We start from the raw sequence: 7,384 nt of genomic DNA on the forward strand, positions 1-7,384 counted from the left end.
AATACTAAAATTACACTTGTAAAACAGTAGAGTTACACTCATAACGGATTGAAATTACATAAATCGTTAAAATTACATAAATGTAAATTTATATATTTAAAATAAGATTATATAACATAAATTCAAATTTTTGTATAAAACAATGACTTAAAATGAACAAATTCAAATTTTTTATATTAAAAAATGATTTAAATGATTAAAGTTACATTCATAAAGAATTAAAGTTACACTTATGGACTAAAGTTACACTCATAAAGTACTAAAGTTGCACTCAAAAAATGAGTGGCTAAGATTAGGACTTATGGACTCAACCAAATTTATGGACTTATAAGAACTCCTATATATATATATATATATATATATATATATATATATATATATATATATATATATATATATATATATATATATATATATATATATATATAGTTAGTTGTTGTATCGCGCGCTTTGCGCGCGATACCCCAAGATATTTCAATCGATTTAGTTCAATTATCTTTCTTATATATGTGTTGTGGTCAGTCTTTTTATTAATACATTTGTATATGATTAAGCAGAGAATGTAATGAGCATCTTACTCAATGGTATTTTATTGGTATCACTAATAGCTACCACTATCAATCGTAAATGATTGAAGATATACTTCCTCCGTTCCATATGATAGTTTACTTTTGCTTTATGCACGTATGCCAATGCTTGTTTTATTTTGTTCATATCTTTAGTTACATATCATTAAAAATTATAAAAATTTGATATTCATAATGCTCTCGGTAAGACAATTTAAACAAGATCTCACATGACTATCTTTTATGTTATACATTAGAAGTTGTATTGAAGATTCTTCTCACTTATGAATAGTGCACAAAAAGCAAACGTAAACAATTCAATGGAACGGAGGAAGTATATAATAAATCACTTAACAAAACTAAATAAACTTATAACTCTATTAGTTCGATTTGTTTGATGCAATTTTCTTAAAACAAAATTTATTATTAGGTTATTTGTCTCATGATTGAACTTGTCTTATTTTTTAAGTTAAAAAACAATGCAGGTCGGTGAATACAATTAAGTCCAATACAAAGTAAATGAGTCAATCTTCATTGACCACCTCTTCTCATAAGCTCACCTTGAAAAGCATATACATTTAGTCTAATACAATTGAAATTTACATCCAATTTATATAAAACATTCACATCTCAGAAGTTATTGGTTCACTAATTCTCATTCCTCAAACAATGATGTGAAAGAGAAAATCGACAAATTTGCGATTCTAGCATCGAAGAGCAATCAAACTTTTGCCCCTTCTATGAAACTCCTCTCCTCTTCATCCCCCTTTCTGTATAAAGCTTACAGGTGCAAGCCAATGTCATAAAGCCAACTTTTGCGCTTTCCCTTTTCAGAACTAATCCCGGCCATACGTTTTGCTGGATGTAACAAAAGCAATGTTTGTTCTTTTGATCTCCCCTTTATCTCCTCCTCCTCCTCCTCCTCCTCCTCCTTTCTCTTTTCCCTTCCAGATCAAAACCACCTCCTCATTCCCTTTCACCTCCTACTCCCATTATGCTTCTGTCCCCCAATCCCTGTTCCCCTTTCACTCATATCCTCTTCATCCTCCTTATTCCTATGTCCCAAGCCCAATGGTGTCCAATATGATAACACCTTGCTTGCCACTATTTCGCAGTCGATTTAACTGTCCCAAAGGCAAATGTTCACCCAAAGCGACTAATTTAAGAAAAATATTTCTCCACCTCCTTCCATTTCCCTACCTCAACGCCTCCTCATTTCCCTTCCCCTCTTCCTCTTCCTCCTTATCATCCTGCTTGTCCTTTTCTCCATTTTCCTTGAACCTCCTCTTCCTCCACTTGATGCCGAGTCGGAAAAGAAAAATTGATATTTACATCTTTTTCCTGGCAAGCAGTGTAAATGAAAAATTCTTTTTAAGTATAATTCATTTCAGTGCTTCACATCATATTCGCGGTTTCAAACAATGATGCATTTACACAAGCCCAAATGCTGGTGACTAATTTAAATTGAGATTTACCTTCAGAAACTGGGAGATAGCAGCTACTGTGCCTTCTGCTCCCGCTTCGGCCACAAATGCATGCAGCTTGCCGTCAGTTTGCTCCCAACATTCAGGGCGGTACCCTCATAGTGTCCTCAGTGTTACTCTGAGCCAAAAAAAAAAGAATCTCATACATAAGGTTTATATGCAATAGACTGTAGAAATATATATACGGAAACTTTAATATACGTTCAAAATTGTAAAATTGTTTATCTCGTATAGCCACGTCAGAAAAGCGTCATTCTACAACAATGGTGTTGCAACGTAAAGATAATTGTCAGAGTGATAACTGACAAAAATGACAATGATATCAATAACAGAGGATGAGACACACCTGTTCTTGAACAATGGAACAACGGAGTTGCAACATATATGTTGGGACACCGCAAAAGCTAATTAATTTCATTTCAGCATGCCTAAAAATAACAACAGTTCAAATTGAAACCAGTTTGAAAGTGAATGTCATGGTCATCGTTCACATCTCTTGTTAAGCTAGGAAAAGCATACAAACCCTGATATACGCAATACCAGCTACTTCACAAACACCAACAAAAACAAAATTTCGTCTCGTTATATATTGCACTTGCAAACTTCCAAGCTCATTCACATTTGACACCATATGAACATTCGAAGATAATAGAAATAATAACCCCAATATACTCAAGAAAAGCCATCAGTACAATTTCCTAGCCCCAAAACTACCATCGGTCAAGCATGCACCAATCACACCCAATGTCGCAAAAAATACATTATCCAACATGAAATTTCGTCACAGCATAGCCTAAGCTAGCATTCTAAAGACCATTGGAAGTATGTGATAAAAAAATCACCCACACAAAAATGAGAATGTTTCAAGATGATGGTCGGTGTTTGTTTTATTAAGCCAGAGATACCAGTGCATTTTTTTACTTCTTCAGCAATTCCATTTAATCACTTAAACTATGTACTAACTACTAACTACTAAAAAACACAACCTTTCATATATTTCAAGACATACTCAAAACACTCTATGCAGAATGCAGTCATAATGACCTCAATACAAAGTAAAAGAGCGAGTGGTATATACTTAGCCAACTTGAAATACTTGCCGCTTCAGATCATGAGCAGGCATCCACAAGATAAGATTTGAAGGGCTCTACCCTGAATATTTCCATGAGTCAAAGATCCATGCTTATTAGATAGGTAAAAGTAAACAAAAGATTGGAAAATTCGGAAAGTAAAAACAAGAACTCTTTAAGCAACACAGGTGAGACAATCGCATCACAAGAGATTAGACTATCATAGCCTAGAAAGTTAACGAGCACGTTTTTAAGATATAGCCGTAAACTTTTAACTGCAAATTTTGAAAGTATGATGGTTGATAATCTCACTTCTATGTCATCAAAATTAACACTGAGACATTTAAAGCAAGTATATACGCTAGGCAGAGAGCTCTATTTTCCGATCTATCTTTCGACTCCTATCGGCTCCTATGTTATCTACCTAGTACCGCATCCCACGCCCCCCAAAATAACCCTTTTCCTCAAGTTACTCTAGAATCATTAAGCATTCAGATGTTCCTCCCACCAGTCCCTCAATTTGTCCATTTATAGTGTTACTCTAAATGAAAAATTCATATACAGAGTAGATAATAAACATGGTTTTTTGGCAGGGATAATCGTATAAAGCAAATTAAGGTATCCATTAGTAACACAAAACCAAAACCTGTCTATACGGCGTTTGAAAATAACTCGTGGTTCACAGGACTTGTGTAAGGTTCTACTGCAAATTAACTTTTAAAAAATCCCAAAACATCCTGATGTTCAATTTTTATGAATTGCAACATGATTGTAAAACAAAGAGCAACCAGTGGTTTTACGCTTCACTAATTGAATTTGTATTGCACAATGAAAAAGCCAAAAACCTCATTCCTCAATTTCGACTAATAACCTTTATCCAACCTCGATGACTCCATTAACACACACTAATTAACAATTAAACTTCATCAAGCCATAATCCAAAACCTACAATATCCATAAAATTCAGCTAACACCCTTTCTCAAATAAGTTTTACACAACCTAAATATCTCCAAGTTTCATCAAACCAACACTTCAGCAAAAAAAACCCAAAAAATTCGAACATTATACAATTTGTAAACAGATCAGAACCCCCATCATTATACAGTTCCTAAACAGACCACAATTCCACCAAAGCCACAAACGTCACTAATTCCACACATTTCTTGACAGAAACCGAAAATAGCCCAAATACTTGTACAAAGCAACCTTGCACAAGTATACAGTGAAACAAATTCTTTGACAACTACTTTTACACTAATATGAGCATGATTTTCTCGTAAATTTGGACCCATTTCACACAACTTTTGCCTACCTCACACAAGACAAATCAAAGAAAAATGCCCCATTCGCCTAATTCATTTAAAAAACATTTAAAAAATATATAAGTTATACAAACAAAAGGTGGACTATAAGAAGAACAAACAGTAAAACCGTCGAAAATGAAAATGGCAAAAAAATGTTACCTGAGATGTGCTTGTTATTATCAGGAATAGAAAAACCACATTTAACAGATCTGGGCAAGCAAAATCAAACACATCAGAATAGATCGTAATCAAAGAAAATAAACAAACAAGATAAAACAGCAAACCGATGAATAAAATCGACATGGATGGAAAAAAAAATTACCTTTTCAATTCAATGAGGCAAGAAAGTGGGAAGTGAGGTGCTGGAATGGAATGACCTAAGTAAAAGCAATCAACACATCTTATTAGTACTGTTCATTTGAATAGCAACAACATCGACTCCACTTAATCGGTGAACGGATAACATAAGCAATCACATAAACAACAATTATCTAACAAATCACAACAAAGAAGAGTAAAGTTACCATATATGTCGTTCAGATGCGACCTTCAAGACGAGAATCGTGCTTATTATTGATACAATCGCCCAAGGTAGCAAAGGAGGTTGTGGAAGGAGGTGAGATTAGATTGAGGTGAAGAAGAAGGTTTTGATTAACAAAGGAGAGAGGAAATAGCAAAATTACAGAGTGAGAACGGTGTTAGAGAGAAGTGCAGAGAGCATATGCAAGGAAGCGGTGGATGATTGAGGTGAGAGACACAGAGAAGGCAAGCAAGAATAATATAATATGGGGATGAGCCCAAAACGGTGTGTTTTTGTTGAAAAATAAGCAAAGTGATGCACCCTGTTACTGTTCATTGATGAATAGTAACTTTCCTTACTCACTTTTAGGTAAGGTGTATAGATATATATCATTTCTGACGATTTTCTCTTTTTTCAGCGTGATTTCCAAGCGGAGATGAGTCAACCATTGCCACCTGGACAGTCTCCCGACGAGATTTGGGCCTACTAAAAGGCTGTAGGAGGTTTTGACGAGAAGAACCGGATGTTTGGGACCGGAGATACAGGGGCCCAAATATGATATGATCTTCCTCCTAACAAAGCTGGCCGACGGTCTTTCTCTTTTGCTCCTAGCATGATTTCACAGCTTTCCACCCAAATGAATGATGAGCGAGCCGCTCGAATTGCTCTTGAAAGACAGGTTCGTGAACAGGCTGAACAAATGGCGGCAATGAAAAAGGCTTGAGCTGATATGCAAGCATCTCAACCCCCAAACACGTGTTCACAATTTCCTCCACATAGACGGGATGACTTTGGGGGTGGTGATGACGGGTTTGGAGGTAGTGGTAGTTTTATTGAGCCTATAATAAGTTAGAGCCTTTAGGTTAGAGCCTTTAGGTTAGAACCTTTAATTTGGTTTGTATTGTCGTTTAGTAGGGAGTATGAAAAACATGGTAAGACAATTCTCTTTCGTGTTTAATTTGTAAGACAATGTACGAATTTGACTATCTTTTTATGTAAAACATTTTGCGTTCAATTCTCTTATGTTGTCTATTGATTCCCGCATTAGCGGTCGACGTGAAAATGGATTCCCGCTTGGCGGTCGACGATTGTATGTGTTTTGCAGGTTTTGGTTATATTTGAAACGATGCAAAAAATGCATCGTGGCTGTATTTGAAACGATGCAAAAAATGCATCGTGGCTGGACAGCAGGCTGTTGTTTCCAGGCCTGGTTTTTATTAAAACCGACGGAATTTCCGTCAGTATTCTGAAAAAACTGACGGATTTTACGTCACTAACTATTTTCCCCATTTTTCCAGAAATTACAGGAAAAGGCCACGTGTCAGCTAAAACCGACGGAATTTCCATCAGTAATGCAAAAAACTGACGGAAATTCCGTCAGTTCTATTCTTTTAATTTGATTTCAGAGAAACACATGGAATGCCACGTGTCAAGTTATACCGACGGAATTTCCGTCGGTAATGGTAGAAAACTGACGGATTTTCCGTCACTTTCTAGCTAGAAATAAAGACGGATTTCCCGTCAGTGATCCGTCAGTATTTTGAAATACCGACGGAAATTCCGTCAGGACAGGTTTTTTACTGACGAAATAAGCTGACCCTGATTCCTGACGGAATTTCCGTCAGGAAATTGAAATACCGACGGAAATTTCGTCAGTATGGCCTTAATTTTTCCGTCGGTTTCCCGCGTTTTCGTTGTAGTGTCAGGTTCAAATCCCACCAAGATCACTAATTTAGTGATTTACGTAAAATTGTCATCAGTCGATCTATCTCCTTTATAATAATAATAATAATAATAATAATAATAATAATAATAATAATAATAATAATAATAATAATAATAATAATAATAATAATAATAATAATAATAATTTTTTCGTTTTAATCAGTTGTTTACCTTTAATTAAAATACGCCTCACAATTTGCAAGTCGTTGATCGAAGCTTTGAAGTCGATGTTGAAGGAACGTATAGTGACTTTCATTTGATTTTAGACGATATTTTCTCATTGTGATGCTTTTGAGTCAGTGTTATGGTTTTTTGTTAGTAAAAAATTCAATAGAGTAGCGCATAAACTTGCCCATTAAAGCCCAATGCAAGTTGTTAGGAAAGTTTGGGTCAATACTTTATCTCGACATGTTAATGACTTTGTTATTGTGATATTAATAAGATAAACTAACCCCACCTTTGGGGTTTTAAAAAAAAAAAAGTACACCTCACAATGAATATAAAAGTACCATGGAGATAGTGTATACGGATTACGGAGTATCAAATTTGGAAGAAAGCTAAAGCCTTCTTCATCTTCGTTTTATTTGAATTAATCGGTCCATTATATGACTGATATTAATAAACAAAAAGGCCAATTAGTATTAAAAACTGCGATTACTATAAACATTAGCCCCTTAATCAGGAAAGGAGCGAAGCACATGTTGATCAAGCCAT

At 35.1% G+C, this 7,384-nt stretch overlaps 1 long non-coding RNA gene across 2 annotated transcripts; it reads right to left on the bottom strand.

The window, feature by feature from the left end:
* Positions 1-1,065: 1,065 nt before the first annotated feature.
* On the bottom strand, positions 1,066-5,218 carry LOC141622897 (uncharacterized). 2 transcript variants are annotated; one of them, XR_012533135.1, is made up of 6 exons: positions 4,950-5,218; positions 4,748-4,802; positions 4,585-4,634; positions 2,397-2,478; positions 2,042-2,168; positions 1,066-1,907 (listed from the first exon to the last, which is right to left on the bottom strand). It is a non-coding gene; the product is annotated as an uncharacterized LOC141622897 (long non-coding RNA). The 2 variants fall into 2 exon arrangements; XR_012533134.1 differs by lacking the exon at positions 1,066-1,907 and having other exon boundaries at positions 1,915-2,168.
* Between the last annotated feature and the right edge of the window lie 2,166 nt (positions 5,219-7,384).

Source organism: Silene latifolia, chromosome X, assembly GCF_048544455.1.
Source record: "Silene latifolia isolate original U9 population chromosome X, ASM4854445v1, whole genome shotgun sequence".
NCBI classification, from domain to species: domain Eukaryota; kingdom Viridiplantae; phylum Streptophyta; class Magnoliopsida; order Caryophyllales; family Caryophyllaceae; genus Silene; species Silene latifolia.